Source organism: Tachyglossus aculeatus, chromosome 11, assembly GCF_015852505.1.
Source record: "Tachyglossus aculeatus isolate mTacAcu1 chromosome 11, mTacAcu1.pri, whole genome shotgun sequence".
Lineage (NCBI taxonomy): Eukaryota > Metazoa > Chordata > Mammalia > Monotremata > Tachyglossidae > Tachyglossus > Tachyglossus aculeatus.
This window is the reverse complement of record NC_052076.1, coordinates 3,071,707-3,088,221: the sequence shown is the minus strand read 5'-3', so window position 1 is coordinate 3,088,221 and position 16,515 is coordinate 3,071,707. Positions and strand designations below refer to the sequence as shown.

At 52.2% G+C, this 16,515-nt stretch overlaps 1 pseudogene; it reads left to right on the top strand.

The window, feature by feature from the left end:
• Nucleotides 1–313: 313 nt before the first annotated feature.
• Nucleotides 314–2,672, top strand: LOC119934015 (annotated as a pseudogene).
• The last annotated feature ends 13,843 nt before the right edge of the window (nucleotides 2,673–16,515 follow it).

The window sequence follows — 16,515 nt, the reverse complement described above, 5'->3', positions numbered from 1 at the left end:
GTGCCTCCTTGACTCTGACTTGGCAGGAATCCGGTGATGGGGGACGGGAGAGGAGGATCCGGTCCTGGAAATACCCCCTGGTCGGAGTCAAGGAGGTGCCCCCTTCCCTCCCAGCCTCTCCCCGGCCCCCAGGGATACACCCATCCTGAGTGGCAGCCACAGTCCCTCCTCCAGCCCCCATTGGCCCCCGTCCTCACCCTGAGGAAATAAAAAGCCAGGATGGAGGGGAAGAGGGGTAACCTGGCTGTAGTGACCACTGCTCTGGACCCTCCCTGGTTCCTCAGAGGCCCGCCCAGGGGCCATTCCCACCAGGATGGAAAAGGTCCTGCTGTCACTGCTGGGCCTGTGTGGCCTGGTCTTCTTGTTGGTGGGTAAGTCCCCCCAGAGTGGGCTCGGGGATGGGGGTTGGGGGACTGGGAGGACCAGAGCCCTGGGGCAGGGCTGGCAGCAGGGCCCTTTCCGGGTTCTGACCCCTGGAACAACTTTTGCAGGCCATCCCCCTGCCTCGGTGCCAGGCCAGCCCTCCCTTTCTGCGGGCTCCAGCTGGGCATGCTGGGGACCCATCATCATCATCATCATCAATCGTATTTATTGAGCGCTTACTATGTGCAGAGCACTGTACTAAGCGCTTGGGAAGTACAAATTGGCAACATATAGAGACAGTCCCTCCCCAACAGTGGGCTCACTGTCTAAAAGGGGGAGACAGAGAACAAAACCAAACATACTAACAAAATAAAATAAATAGAATAGATATGTACAAATAAATTAAATAAATAAATAAATAGAGTAAAAAAATATGTACAAACGTATATACATATATACAGGTGCTGTGGGGAAGGGAGGGAGGTAAGATGGGGGGATGGAGAGGGGGACGAGGGGGGGACCCAGAGATCAGGGTTGGGGGGGGGGAAGGAGGGAGAGCATAGCCGTCACCCCCTGGGATGTTGGTCGGGTCAGGGGTCTGCTGGGAGGTCCAATCATTCATTCATTCAATTGTATTTATTGAGCACTTACTCTGTGCAGAGCACTGGACTAAGCGCTTGGGAAGTACAAGTCGGCAACACATAGAGATGGTCCCTTATCCAACAACGGGCTCACAGCCTAGAAGGGGGAGACGGACAACAAAGCAAAACGTGTAGGTCCAGCGGGTGAGGTCAGCCCAGGCTTGTTCCCTCGGCCTCATGACCCCCTGGAAGATCCTGACAGTAGCTGGACTGGGGTCTTTGAGCCGCGTTGGTTAGGGTTGGGTCTTCTGCCCCAAGCAGGGGTCACTGGTGTTGGGGAAGGGGGTTCAAGGGAAGCAGCCCCCAGAGGGGCTGTAGTCGGGGGTCGGCTCTGAGCGACTCTGCAGGATGGGCCCCAGCCCACCTCCCCGCCCGGGACTCCTGGTCCCCAGTGCCCTGTGGGGCTCAGCCTCAACTTTCCAACACTCGACAGATACGTCGCTCCTGTGCCACAGCTGCCCAATGCTGCTGAATGGGCACTGCATGAAGAACCCCTCCATATGCATCGCGGAGCACAACGAGTCCTGCTACGCCATCAGGATCCTTATGTCCCACCTTGGAAGTACGGGGCCGCAACAGGGCGGTGACAAACACACACACTCACGCACGCACGCACACCCACGTGCGCCCGCATGGACACCACCACCCCCTCACACAGGCACAACCTAGTCTATAGGCCCCCCAACTCCACTGGGGGCCCAGCCACAGATTAGGGGGAATCCTGATGGTCCCTAGGCTTGGGGAAAGGGATCCCCAGGGAAGCAGCGTGGCTCAGTGGAAAGAGCCCGGGCTTTGGAGTCAGAGGTCATGGGTTCGAATCCCGGCTCTGCCACATGTCTGCTGTGTGACCTTGGGCAAGTCACTTAACTTCTCTGAGCCTCAGTTACCTCATCTGTAAAATGGGGATTAAGACTGTGAGCCCTCTGTGGGACAACCTGATTACCTTGTAACCTCCCCAGTGCTTAGAACAGTGCTTTGCACATAGTAAGCACTTAATAAATCCTATTATTATTATTATTATTATTATTATTATTATTATTATTATTATCCCCAGGATCCCCCAGCGGGAGACAGGGTGGAGGGTGGGGGGCAATACGTTTTTCAAAGTCGGCTTAGGCTGAATCCTATCCTTCCTATAATGGGAGTAATAGTGATGGCATTTATTAAGTGCTTAATATGCGCAAAGCACTGTTCTAAGCGCTGGGGTCAAGGGAGTGAAAGGGAGGGAGTGGGCTGGTCTCTAGGCTTGGCCTGGGGAAGGGATGGGAAGCTGAGGGTTGGGGATTGGGGACTGGGGTCCCTTGCCCCATCTCTCCCTCCCTCTTCCTCTTCCCCTTCTCCCTCCTCCCCATCTCCCTGTTCCCCTCCATCTCTCCTTCCTCCCCACTCCCCGCTCCTTATCCCTTTTCTCCCATCTCCCTGTTCCCCTCCATCTCTCCTTCCTCCCCACTCCCTGCTCCTTATCTCTTTTCCCCCATCTCCCTGTGCTCCTCCATCTCTCCTTCCGCCCCTTCTCCTTCCCTGGCTCCTGCCTCCCCAGACTACTAGGTTTGGTCCAGCAATCAGGGTTGCCTGAAGAACTGCTACAGCCAAATTTCGTTTCACGGGGGACAGAGGGTGATCAGATCCTGCTGCGACCACAAAGACTTCTGCAATGTCATCACATAATCGGGCCCGTTCCGGACGCTGGACACCTGCCCCCCAACTTGGCCCTCACCCCCGGCTCCGCAACCTTGCCTCACTGTGGCCCCGGAAGGCCCAGGGTGAGGAGCCAAGGTCCAGGGTTCCCGGGGTTGGAGGAGCTGGATGTCCCGATTGCTTTTTCCCATAAATTCTATCCAGGCCCCAGGAGACGAGTCCTGTTCTGTTTGTTGTTTTTTTTAATGGCATTTAAGTGCCTGCTATGTGCCAGGCACTTTACTAAACGCTGGGGTACGTACAATTTATCCCTGCCCTGTATGGGGCCCACAGTCTTAATCCCCATTTTACAGATGGGATAACTAAGGCACAGAGAAGTTATTTGCCCAAGGTCACCCAGCAGATGATGATGATGATGGCATTTATTAAGCACTTACTATGTGCAAAGCACTGTTCTAAGCACTGGGGAGGTTACAAGGTGATCAGGTTGTCCCACGGGGGGCTCACAGTCTTCATCCCCATTTTACAGATGAGGGAACTGAGGCCCAGAGCAGTGAAGTGACTTGCCCAAAGTCACACAGCTGACAATTGGTGGAGCCAGGATTCAAACCCATGACTTTTGACTCCAAAGCCCGTGCTCTTTCTACTGAGCCACGCTGCTTTTCGTGAAGCAGAAAATAATAGAAAATAATAATACGGTGATAATAATTGTGGTATTTGTTAAGCTCTTCCTTTTGCCAAACAATGTACTAAGCACTGGGGTAGATACAAGATAACTGGGTCCCACATGGGGCTCACGGTCTAAATAGGAGGGAGAACAAACACCCATTTTGCAGATGAGGGAACTGAGGCACAGAGAAGTTAAGTGGATTGTCCAAGATCACACAGCCAGGCATGTTGCAGAGTCAGGATTAGAACCCATGTCTTCTACTGTTTGCAGAATGGGTGGCCAGGCCCCCATTGTAGACACTCACTGGGTCGCTAACCACTGGGGGGTCCGGCCCCCAGGCAATCCATGGAATTTATTGAGCCCTTGTTGTGTGCAGAGCACTTAACTCAGGGCATGGGAGAGCACAGTACAGTAGAGTTGAAAGACACAATCCCTACCCACAAGGAGTTTACAATCTAGAGGGGAAGACAAATATTAAAAGAAAGTCAAGGTCAGGGAAGTAGGGGAGTATGAGGATATGTACGCGAGTTCTTTGGGGTGACAGAGGGTTTGGAGGGGTGCAGACCCAAGTGAGGAAGGTGATGCAGAAGGGAGGGCAAACAGGTTGGGGAGATGAGAGGTTAGTCAGGGAAGGCTTGCTGGAGGAGTTCGGATTAGAGAATAATAATAATAATGTTGGCATTTGTTAAGCGCTAACTATGTGCAAAGCACTGTTCTAAGCTCTTGGGGGGATACAAAGTGATCAGGTTGCCATGTGGGGCTCACAGTCTTAATCCCCATTTTACAGATGAGGTAACTGAGGCTCAGAGAAGTTAAGTGACTTGCCCAAGGTCACACAGCAGACATGTGGCGGAGCCGGGATTTGAACCCATGACCTCTGACTCCAAAGCCCGGGCTCTTTCCACTGAGCCACGCTGCTTCTCCAAGGTGTTCCAAGGTGGCTCGTTGTGGGCAGGTAGACCGCTTACCAACTCCACTGTATTGAACTCTCCCAAGCCCTTAGTACAGTGCTCTGGACACATTGATAATCCAATAAATACCAATGACCGATGGGGAGAGTGGTGGTTTGTTGGATAGCGCTTAGTACAGTGCTCTGCACATAGTAAGCGTTCAATAAATACGATTGATGATAGGAAGAGGGTCTGGGTCTCGGGCAGGAGGGTGGGGGTGAGCAAGGGGTTGACAGGGAGAGATTGAGGCACAGTCTTAGAAGAGTAAAGCACGTGGAGTGGGATGGAGTGGGAGGGGAGCGAGGTTAGATAGGAGCAAGGGAGATGAATGAGTCCCTTAAATCAATCAATCAATCAATCGTATTTATTGAGCGCTTACTGTGTGCATAGCACTGTACTAAGCGCTTGGGAAGTCCAAGTTGGCAACATATAGAGACGGTCCCTACCCAACAGTGGGCTCACAGTCTAAAAGGGGGAGACAGAGAACAAAACCAAACATACTAACAAAATAAAATAAATAGAATAGATATGTACAAGTAAAATAAATAAATAAATGAGTAATAAATATGTACAAACATATATACATATATACAGGTGCTGTGAGGAAGGGAAGGAGGTGAAATGAGGGGATTAAAGATTAAGATTAAAGAGCGATGCTCAGTGACACGCCATTCCAGTGCTCTGACCCCAACCCAGTTTATGGTGCATTGGTCATTACTGCACCTGTATATCAATCAATCGTATTTATTGAGCGCTTATTGTGTGCAGAGCACTGTACTAAGCGCTTGGGAAGTACAAGTTGGCAACATGTAGAGACGGTCCCTACCCAACAGTGGGCTCACCGTCTAGAAGATAATCCAAACATCTGTATATGTTTTGTTTTGTTGTCTGCCTCCCCCTTCTAGACCGTGAGCCTGTTGTTGGGTAGGGACCGTCTCTCGATGTTGCCAACTTGGACTTCCCAAGCGCTTAGTCCAGTGCTCTGCACACAGTCAGTGCTCAATAAATACGATTGAATGAATGAAAATGAATGAATGTTAGCGTGGCCAGGGCCCGGTTGATTAAAGTCCCGGTTCCGGAGGCGTCCCTGTTTGGACTAGTCCCTGGCTAGTTCGGGGGCTTGTCATTGTTTCTGCAGCCTACGGACTGGGCTACAAACAATTAGATCCGACCCAGTCCCTAGATCCTACAGGGGCATGGAGTCCCTTTATGCCTGCCCAGCTCCTCCCGGGAGAGTCCAGCTCCCCTGGCAACCCTAGGAAGGGGTAGGAGGCAGGCTTGGAGCCGGGCAGGGAGGACGGAATGTGATGTTGCACTGATTGGGTCCAGTTCACCTGGACAATGGCAGTAATAATAATAATGATGGCATTTGTAAGTGCTTATTATATGCAAAGCACTGTTCTAAGCGCTGGGGGGGATACAAGGGGATCAGGTTGTCCCACGTGGGGCCCACAGTCTTCATCCCCATTTTACAGAGGAGGTCACCGAGGCACAGAGAAGTGACGTGACTTGCCCGAAGCCACCCAGCTGACAAGTGGCGGAGCCGGGATTAGAACCCATGTCATCTTGGTTTTTAGACTGTGAGCCCGCTGTTGGGTAGGGACTGTCTCTATATGTTGCCAATTTGTACTTCCCAAGGGCTTAGTACAGTGCTCTGCACACAGTAAGCGCTCAATAAATACAATTGATGATGATGATCTTAGTACAGCGCTTAGTACAGTGCTCTGCACACAGTAAGCGCTCAATAAATACGATTGATTGATTGATTGATTGATTGATTGATCTGACTCCCAAGCCCGGGCTCTAGACACTGAGCCACGCTGCTTCTCTAGTAGGGGAGAGTGGAAGGGGAGAGCGGGCTGTATGGAGGGGCCTGGGGAAGGGAGGAGCCCCGTTATTAGGCACATCCCTAATAGGGAGAAATCCAGCTTTGTCTCCCACTAGAGAAAGTGAGAAGCCCCCTAGGTGGTGGTCCCCATGTCCTGACCCTAGGGGTGGTCCTAGGCCAGAAGTGGACGGAGGGTCTCTGCTGCTGCTCGGCATCAGGGGGCCGCTTTCCCTGCGTATTGCAGCCCCACGGTTGGACACAAACGGGCCTGGGTCCCCCAGGAGAGACTGGACCCTTCCAATCTCCTGGGTACAGATGAGGAAAGTGAGGCAGCAATCGGGTATGCTTGCTGTGGAATTGTCAGCAAGGCAGATCCATTCATTCATTCATTCATTCTATTGAGCACTTACTGTGTACTAAACGCTTGGGAAGTACAAGTTGGCAACATGTAGAGACGGTCCCTACCCAACAACGGGCTCACAGCCCCAGCTCACCCCCGACTAGGCCCTCTCCTGTCCTCCCCCCCACCTCGATGTTGCGGCCTTGAAGGTGACTAGAGCATGGGAAGCAGCGTGGCTCAGTGGAAAGAGCCTGGGCTTTGGAGTCAGGGGTCATGGGTTCGAATCCCAGCTCTGCCAATTGTCAGCCATGTGACTTTGGGCAAGTCACTTAACTTCTCTGAGCCTCAGTTCCCCCATCTGGAAAACGGGGATTAAGACTGTGAGCCCCACGTGGGACAACCCGATCACCTTGTATCCTCCCAGCGCTTAGAACAGTGCTTTGCACATAGTAAGTGCTTAACAAATGCCATCATCATTATTATTATTAGAGCAGACCCCAGCCCCTGCTGCAGTGGAGTCTCCAAAGATGAGGGGGAGGGGGTCCTGTCCCATCCCCATCACCTCCTGCCACCACCCCCAGTGCCACCCATCCAGTTCCTCCTAGCCTCCGGCGAGCGAGACCCCCCACGAGGGCTCCACCTACTCCAAGTGGGCAGCCGTCCCTTCGGAGTCCGATGGGCCAGGCCAAACCTCCCCCGGCTTCTGTCGGGGCATAAAAGCCATGAGCCGAGGGTGGCAGCCCGTGGCCAGCTCCGCTCCGTGCCCTTCCACCCCCTCCTTGGTTCCTGGGCCCACCAGGATGGACAAAGTTCTCCTGCTGCTGAGCTGCTACTTCCTTGTCCACTTGCTGGTGGGTAAGTCCCTGGCAGGGTTGGGGGGTGGGGAGCGACTCTGGGTGGCCACAACAGGGGGGCCTGTAGACCAGCACTCCCCATTTCCTTCTGGTTGCCAGATTACTGGTCACCCCCAACCCCTCACCCTGGCAGGGGCTGGCACACGGGGTGGAGTTGAGATTGGGGCAGGGATTGGGGCAGGGGCGGTTGGCAGAGACTGTGCTGGGGGTGGCGGTAATATTCCGGGGATTTGCGGGGTGGGAAACATCAAACCCGGAAACCTCCGGGCCGAGCAACAGGAACAAAGGCACTGTGTCCTGGAACGTTTTAGAGGGAAGTTGGAGAAGCAGCTGGAATGTAGGGAGGGTCTAGGGAAGGCAAAGACCCTGCCCATCAGGTAATAATAATAATAATGACGATGGCATTTGTGAAGTGCTTACTATGCGCAAAGCACTGTTCTATGCGCTGGGGAGGATACAAGGCGATCAGGTTGTCCCACATGGGGCTCCCAGTCTTCACCCCCATTTTACAGATGAGGGAACTGAGGCACAGAGAAGCGAAGTGACTTGCCCAAAGTCACACGGCTGACAAGTGGCGGAGCAGGGATGAGAACCCACGTCCTCTGACTCCCAAGCCGGGGCTCTTTCCGCTAAACCACGCTGCTTCGGGTCCCAGGGGAGGCGGTGGTCGTCAGTTAGTTCACTACAGTATTTATTAAACATCCACTATGCCGGGCACACTGTGCTAAGCACTGGGTAGGTACACAACATCAGATGAGTCATTTAGACTGTGAGCCCACTGTTGGGTAGGGACTGTCTCTATATGTTGCCAACTTGTACTTCCCAAGCGCTTAGTACAGTGCTCTGCACACAGTAAGCGCTCAATAAATACGATTGATGATGATGAGTCACAGTTTCTGTGCCCCAGGGGCTCCCAATCTAAGTCGGGGAGGGTAAACTTTTAGCGGGCAAGGGGTGTGTGTGTGTTTATTGTTGTATTGTTCTCTCCCAGGCGTTTAGTACAGCGCTCTGCCCGCAGTAAGCGCTCAATCAAAGCGATTAAAAAAAAAAAGAACAAGAGCAGCAAAAGAGCGAACAGGTTCCAAACTGAACCGCAAAATGGCAGTAAAAGAAGGGAAATAGGGTGGTGACCACGACTCCTCTGACCCAAGCCGGGAGACTGGGGCCTTGGGAGTTTTGCTGATCTTTTCCTTCCCCAAGGCCGCTCTGTGCCCTCCTCCATGCCAGGGGCTTCACGGGGCCAGATGGGCAGCCCCGTCTACAAGTGCCCTCTCCCGCAGGCCCCTGGAGCAGGCAGGGTTTGGGGGGAGATGCCTCTCCTTTCCTCTTCCCTGCCCTTCCCACTTCAGCCGGGCCCTGGCCTGTGCCCTCCGACCCCCATGGGACGGTCGCCGGTCATTCCCGCCCCCGTCCCTCCCTCTCCGCAGATGCCGCTCTGCTGTGTAACAACTGCGGCTACAAGGTGCGTGGGCATTGTGTGAAGAACCGTGCCACCTGCATCGCTCAGGTGAACGAGTCCTGCCAGACGGAGAGGGTCTACCGCTCTTACCGAGGAGGTGGGCCACCAGGGGCCGGGGGCCAGGGGCCGGAGGGGGGTCTGGAGGATGATTGGAGGGTCGGGGACCCTTCCCACTTGGCCAGGGGACGGGGGCAGGGGCAGTAGTAATACTAATAGCATTTTTAGTGGTATTCGTTAAGCTCTTATTATGTGCCAGGCACTGTACTGAGCCCTGGGGAAGAAACAAGCTAACCAGGTTGGACACAGTCCCCCCCCTTCCTACCCAACTAAGACTGAGTTCTTTGTGGGCAGGGATTGTCTCTCTTTATTGCTGTATTAATAATGATGGCATTTTTTAAGCGCTTACTTTGTGCCAAGCACTGTTCTAAGCCCTGGGGCAGATACAAGGTAATCGGACTGTCCCACATGGGGCTCACGATTTTAATCCCCATTTTACAGATGAGGTAACTGAGGCACAGAGAAGTGAAGTGACTTGCCTAAAGTCACACAGCTGACAAGTGGCGGAGCTGGGATTAGAACCCACGACCTCTGACTGTCAAGTCCACGCTCTTTCCACTAAGCCACGCTATGTAATAACAATAATAATGATGATGATGATGGTATTTCATTCATTCATTCATTCATTCAATCGTATTTATTAAGGGCTCAACTGTTTATCTGGGGGTCTTCACTACCTGTCCAGGGTCTTTGCTGTCTGTCTGTAGTCTCTAAGCCCATTGTGGGCAGGGAACGTTCCTGCTAATTCTATTGTATTCTCCCAAGCACTTAGTTCAGTGCTTTGTATAATAATAATAAAGATGGTATTTGTTAAGCGCTTACTATGTGCCGAGCACTGTTCTAAGCGCTGGGGTAGATATAAGGTAATAATAATAATAATAATTGGCATTTGTTAAGCGCTTACTATGTGCAAAGCACTGTTCGAAGCGCTGGGGAGGGTAATCAGGTTATCCCACGTGGGGCTCACAGTCTTCCCATTTTACAGATGAGATCACTGAGTCACAGAGAAGTTGTGACTCGTCCAAAGCCTCCCAGCTGACAAGCGGCAGATCCGGGATTAGAACCCACGACCTCTGACTCCCAAGCCCGGGCTCTTTCCACTAAGCCACGCTGCTTCTCAGCTGCTTCTCCTTTCCAAGCGCTTAGTACAGTGCTCTGCACACAGTAAGCACGCAATAAATGCGATTGAATGAATGAATCGGTGAGCCCCACGTGGGACAAGGGACCGTGTCCAACCCGAATAGATTGTATCTACCCCAGCGCTTAGAACAGAGCCCAGCACATAGTAAGCGCTTAACAAACACCTTAGTTATGTTATCCCACCTGGGGCTCCCACTCTTAACCCCCATTTTGCAGAAGAGATCACCGAGGCCCGGAGAAGCTAAAAAGGGGTCGCTCAGGGTCACACAGCAGACAAGTGGAACAGCTGGGATTAGAACCCAGGGCCTCTGGCTCCAGGGCCGAGCTCTTTCCACTAGCCCACGCTGATTCTCAAGTTTTTTAGCGCTTATCTCGGGCAGAGCCCACTATGAAGCAGGGGCACGGGCTTGGGCAGTGGGCAGAGACCGTAGACTGGAAACTCGCTGTGGGCAGGGAATGTGCCTGTTTATTTTTGTATTGTGCTCTCTCAAGCACTCAGCACAGTAAGTGCTCAATAAGGACGATTGAATGATTGAATAAGAGGGTTAGGGCTCAGATCGGGCCTCTCCCCCTTTTAGACCGTGAGCCCACTGTTGGGTAGGGACCGTCTCTCTATGTTGCCAACTTGTACTTCTCGAGCGCTCAGTACAGTGCTCTGCACACAGTAAGCGCTCAATAAATACGATTGATTGATTGACTGACGGAGTCCTCCGGCCAGGGTACATCTTCAAGTACGCCAAGATGAGTTGCTCCGAGCACTGCTTCGCGTTCGAGTTGTTCACCGGGAACCTGCGGAGCATCGTGACCTGTTGCGACAGCGGGGACTACTGCAACAAAGGGATGCCGGCCCAGGAATGGATCCGCCTGCGCAGAGCCCAACCCCGGGCCCGAAGCCCGGTCCCCGACGGGTCGGGTGGGCGTGGGGCCGGCGGGGGGGAGCTGGCCGCCGGGGTCGGAATGAGCTCTCAATAAATCCCCCTCCCCGGGGCCGGCCGCCTCTCAGGGCTTCTTGTCGTCGCGCCTCCAAAGCCACGTGCCCGCCTGGGGATCCGGAGATCCCTAGATGCCAGGGAGACAAGCCCTCTCCCCCTCCGCCGTGGCCACCCAACGTACGGAAACTGGCCGGTGGCTAGGAGAAGACTGAGGCCCAGGACGTGCTTCTTTGTCCTGACACGGGCACGGTACGGACGCCCAACCTGGGCACCGCTCACGGGGAAGGATTCCCTGATCCCCGGCTGACCTCTCCCCAAGTCAGGGAGCACCGCGCAATTCCCAAAAGGTTAGTTGTGCGTTGTTGGGTAGGGACCGTCTCTATATGTTGCCAACTTGGACTTCCCAAGCGCTTAGTACAGTGCTCTGCACACAGTAAGCGCTCAATAAATACGATTGATTGAATGAATGAATGAATGGTAGGATCCCTGTTCCAAGAAACTGCAGGTTCCTCAGGCGGGGAGGCCCCCAGGTCAACAGCAGAACTGCCCGACAATTATTTGGTCAATCAATCGATGGTGTTTATCGAGGGCTATACGGAGAAGCAGCGCAGCTCAGTGGAAAAAGCCCCGGCTTTGGAGTCGGAGGTCATGGGTTCAAATCCCGGCTCCGCCCACTGTCAGCTGTGTGACTTTGGGCAAGTCACTTAACTTCTCTGGGCCTCAGTTACCCCATTTGTAAAATGGGGATTAAAACTGCGAGCCCCCCATGGGACAACCTGATCACCTTGTAACCTCCCCAGCGCTTAGAACAGTGCTTCGCGCATAGTAAGCGCTTAACAAATACCATCATTATTATGATTATACAAAGCACTGAACTAAGTGCTTGGGAGAATACAATAGAATTAGCAGGAATGTCCCCTGCCCACAAAGGGCTTAGAGACTAGAGACAGACAGCAAAGACCCCGGACAAGTAGTAAAGACCCCTAGATAAACAGTTGAGCCCTTAGAGTGAGACCCCCACCCCACCCCCGTCCCTCCCAAGACAGGTAGGGAAGACCCCAAACAGACAGTGAAAAGCAACATGGCCTAGTGGATAAAACATAGGCTTGGAGGGCAGGAGACCTGGGATCCAATCCCTGCTCCACTACTAGCCTGCTGTGCGACCTCGGAGCCCATTGTTGTGTAGGGACTGTCTCTATATGTTGCCAACTTGGACTTCCCAAGCGCTTAGTCCAGTGCTCTGCACACAGTAAGCGCTCAATAAATGCGACTGAATGAATGGATCTCCAGGGAATGGCTGAGTTGTCAGCTTCCCGGGGGCTCTCAGTCCTGCCAGACCTTGCTTTCCAGACTGTGAGCTTTCCAGACTGTTGGGTAGGGACTGTCTCTACATACTTCCCAAGCGCTTAGTACAGTGCTCTGCACACAGTAAGCGCTCAATAAATACGATTGATTGATTGATTGGAGTCAGAGGTCATGGGTTCAAATCCCGGCTCCGCCAACTGTCAGCTTTGCGACTTTGGGCAAGTCACTTCATTTCTCCGGGCCTCAGTTATCTCATCTTTAAAATGGGGATGAAGACTGTGAGCCCCCCGTGGGACAACTTGATCACCTTGTAACCTCTCCAGCGCTCAGAACAGCGCTTTGCACGTAGTAAGTGCTTAATAAATGCCACCATTATTGTTGTTATTATTCCCACAACTAATCAATCCAACAATCATATCTATTGAGCGCTTACTGTGTGCAGAACACTGTACTAAGTGCTTGGAAGAGAACAATATAATCATCCTATTTATTGAGCGCTTACTGTGTGCAGAACACTGTATTAAGTGCTTGGAAGAGTACAATATAATCATCCTATTTATTGAGCGCTTACTGTGTGCAGAACACTGTACTAAGTGCTTGGAAGAGAACAATATAATCATCCTATTTATTGAGCGCTTACTGTGTGCAGAACACTGTACTAAGTGCTTGGAAGAGTACAATATAATCATCCTATTTATTGAGCGCTTACTGTGTGCAGAACACTGTACTAAGTGCTTGGAAGAGTACAATATAATCATCCTATTTATTGAGCGCTTACTGTGTGCAGAACACTGTACTAAGTGCTTGGAAGAGTACAATATAATCATCCTATTTATTGAGTGCTTACTGTGTGCAGAACACTGTATTAAGTGCTTGGAAGAGTACAATATAATCATCCTATTTATTGAGCGCTTACTGTGTGCAGAACACTGTACTAAGTGCTTGGAAGAGTACAATATAATCATCCTATTGAGCGCTTACTGTGTGCAGAACACTGTACTAAGTGCTTGGAAGAGTACAATATAATCATCCTATTTATTGAGCGCTTACTGTGTGCAGAACACTGTACTAAGTGCTTGGAAGAGTACAATATAATCATCCTATTTATTGAGTGCTTACTGTGTGCAGACCACTGTATTAAGCACTTGGAAGAGTACGATATAACAGTGTCCCACCCTATTTGCTTGTATCCACCCCAGCACTTAGTTCAGTGCCTGGCACATACTAAACACTTAACAAATACCATAATTAGTTGGCAGACTGTTCCCTCACCACAATGAGCTTCCAGTCTAGGGGGAAGACAGATATTAATATAAATAAATAAATTACGGATAAGTACGTAAATGCTGTAGGGCTGAGGAAGGGGTGAATAAAGAAAGCCACTTCAAGGCTCCAGCAGCCCTTGTTCAAGTGGGTGGGCTCTGGGCTGCTGCCTCAGTTTCCCTAGGTGGTGCAGGGGCTGGACTGTGTGCGGTGTGCAGCATTCCATATGTTGCCGACTTGTACTTCCCAAGTGCTTAGTACAGTGCTCTGCACACAGTAAGTGCTCAATAAATACGAATGAATGAATGAATTCCAGGAAGCCCCCTCCTTCCTCTCCCCCTCGCCCCCTCTCCTTCCCCCTGTCTTACCTCCTTCCCTTCCCCACAGCACCTGTATATATGTATATATGTTTGTACATATTTATTACTCTATTTATTTATTTTGCTTGTCCATATCTATCCTATTTATTTTATTTTGTTAATATGTTTGGTTTTGTTCTCTGCCTCCCCCTTCTAGACTGTGAGCCCACTGTTGGGTAGGGACTGTCTCTATATGTTGCCAACTTGTACTTCCCAAGCGCTTAGTCCAGTGCTCTGCACACAGTAAGCGCTCAATAAATACGACTGATTGATTGATTGATTCCAGGGTCTTTAGCACGCAAAGAAGAGACCTATTGATAATCACATTTTAGTGTAAACTGGGCAGTTCTCAGCATCATCAATCGTATTTATTGAGCGCTTACTATCATCATCATCATCAATCGTATTTATTGAGTGCTTACTATGTGCAGAGCACTGTACTAAGCGCTTGGGAAGTACAAATAGGCAACATATAGAGACAGTCCCTACCCAACATTGGGCTCACAGTCTAAAAGGGGGAGACGGAGAACAAAACCAAACGTACTAATAAAAGGGCAGTCTGTTTTACACACACACATCTACCCACCCAAACACACACCCTCCCTCCCTCCGGACCCCGTCCGAGCAGTCTGCGGGCAGGACCTCAGGAATTTGGGGGGAGATTCCCGGGACCATAACCAGGGACCCACAGTCCCCCAGGGAGGTAGAGGGTGAAGACAATTATCCAGGGAATTTGGGGAAATCCCAGTGGTTGCAATGTACAGGCCCTGGGGACCCAGGTGCCAAGTCCCCCGGGGATGTCACTCTGAATGTCTGGGACAGGGAGGGAGGATCCCAGTTGGCACAGCCCCCTCCCTGCCAGCGTCTGTCCCTGATGGGGGGTGACAGTCTACCCCTCCCCAGGCACTTATTGGCCGCTTCTCCCGGCCCGCATTGGCCGCTGCGCCCGGCCTGGGGCAGAGCAGGGGGGATAAAGCCAGTGCCAGGCCTGCAGCGGTCACTGCTCTATCGCCCAGGTGCCCCCAGGGAGACAGGCGCCATCCCTGATCCTTTCGCTTCAGTGACCTGCCCAAGATGGCCAAACTTCTCCTGCTGGTCCTCTTGGCCCTGTTCTGCCTGGAGGAGGGTGAGTCCCGGGTCCCGAGGTTGGGATGACCCTGGGGCTGGGACTGCAGTTCTCCCCTCCCTGTAGGTCACTAGGACCAGGAGAGACCCCGCCTTGGATGCCTTTGGAAGATGCATGCTGAGGTCTAAGGGTGCCTCTGATCTGGGCCTCTTCCCAGAAACAAGATAATAATAATAATAATAATGGCATTTATTAAGCGCTTACTATGTGCAGAGCACTCTTCTAAGCACTGGGGGGATGCAAGCTGATCAGGTTGTCAATCAATCAATCAATCATATTTATTGAGCGCTTACTGTGTGCAGAGCGCTGTACTAAGCGCTTGGGATGTCCAAGTTGCCAACATATAGAGACAGTCCCTACCCAACAGTGGGCTCACAGTCTAAAAGGGGGAGACAGAGAACAAAACCAAATATACTAACAAAATAAAATAAATAGAATAGATATGTACCCCACGGGGGGCTCACAGTCTTCACCCCCCTTTTACAGATGAGGGAATGGAGGTTCAGAGAAGTTAAGTGACTTGCCCACACACAGCAGACATGTGGCGGAGCCGGGATCCGAACCCATGACCGCTGACTCCAAAGCCCGGGCTCTTTCCACCGAGCCACGCTGCTTCCCGAAGATCTCCCCCAGAAGTGGGAGGTGGAGGAAGATGTTTTAGACTGCGAGCCCACTGCCGGGTAGGGACTGTCTCTCTATGTTGCCAACTTGTACTTCCCAAGCGCTTAGTCCAGTGCTCTGCACCCAGTAAGCGCTCAATAAATACGATTGATGATGATGACGATGTACACGGGGAGTGTCGGAGGGAGGGGAAAAATGAAGAAGGGATGAGGGTCCTCCTCGCTGCTCCAGCCCACACCCTTCTCTTGCCCGGCGGCCCGGTCAGTGGTTCCGCTCAGGACGGCCCAGGTCCTCAGGGTCGGCTCCACCGCGGCGGCCTGAACAGCCCAGAGCTGGGGGTGGGACGGGACTGTCCCCGTGGGGACGTCTGGCCACTTAGGGTGGAAGCAATCCTTGGAGGGAGGAGGTCACGGCATGGGGCTGAGGCCCATGTCGAGCCACTCTGGTCTCTCTTTCCCCATCATCATCATCATCATCATCAATCGTATTTATTGAGCGCTTACTATGCGCAGAGCACTGTACTAAGCGCTTGGGAAGTCCAAGTCGGCAACATATAGAGACAGTCCCTACCCAACAGTGGGCTCACAGTCTAAAAGGGGGAGACAGACAACAAAACCAAACGTACTAACAAAATAAAATAAATAGAATAGATATGTACAAATAAATAGAGTAAAAAATATGTACAAACATATATCCATATATACAGGTGCTGTGGGGAAGGGAAGGAGGTAAGATGGGGGGGATGGAGAGGGGGACGAGGGGGAGAGGAAGGAAGGGGCTGAGTGTGGGAAGGCCTCCTGGAGGAGGTGAGCTCTCAGCAGGGCCTTGAAGGGAGGAAGAGAGCTAGCTTGGCGGATGGGCAGAGGGATTGGGGGCATTCCGGGCCCGGGGGATGACGTGGGCCGGGCTCTCCAGTGCCATCAGTGTACCAAGGCAGAGGTCACGTGTCCCAAGACTAAAGGCGCCTGC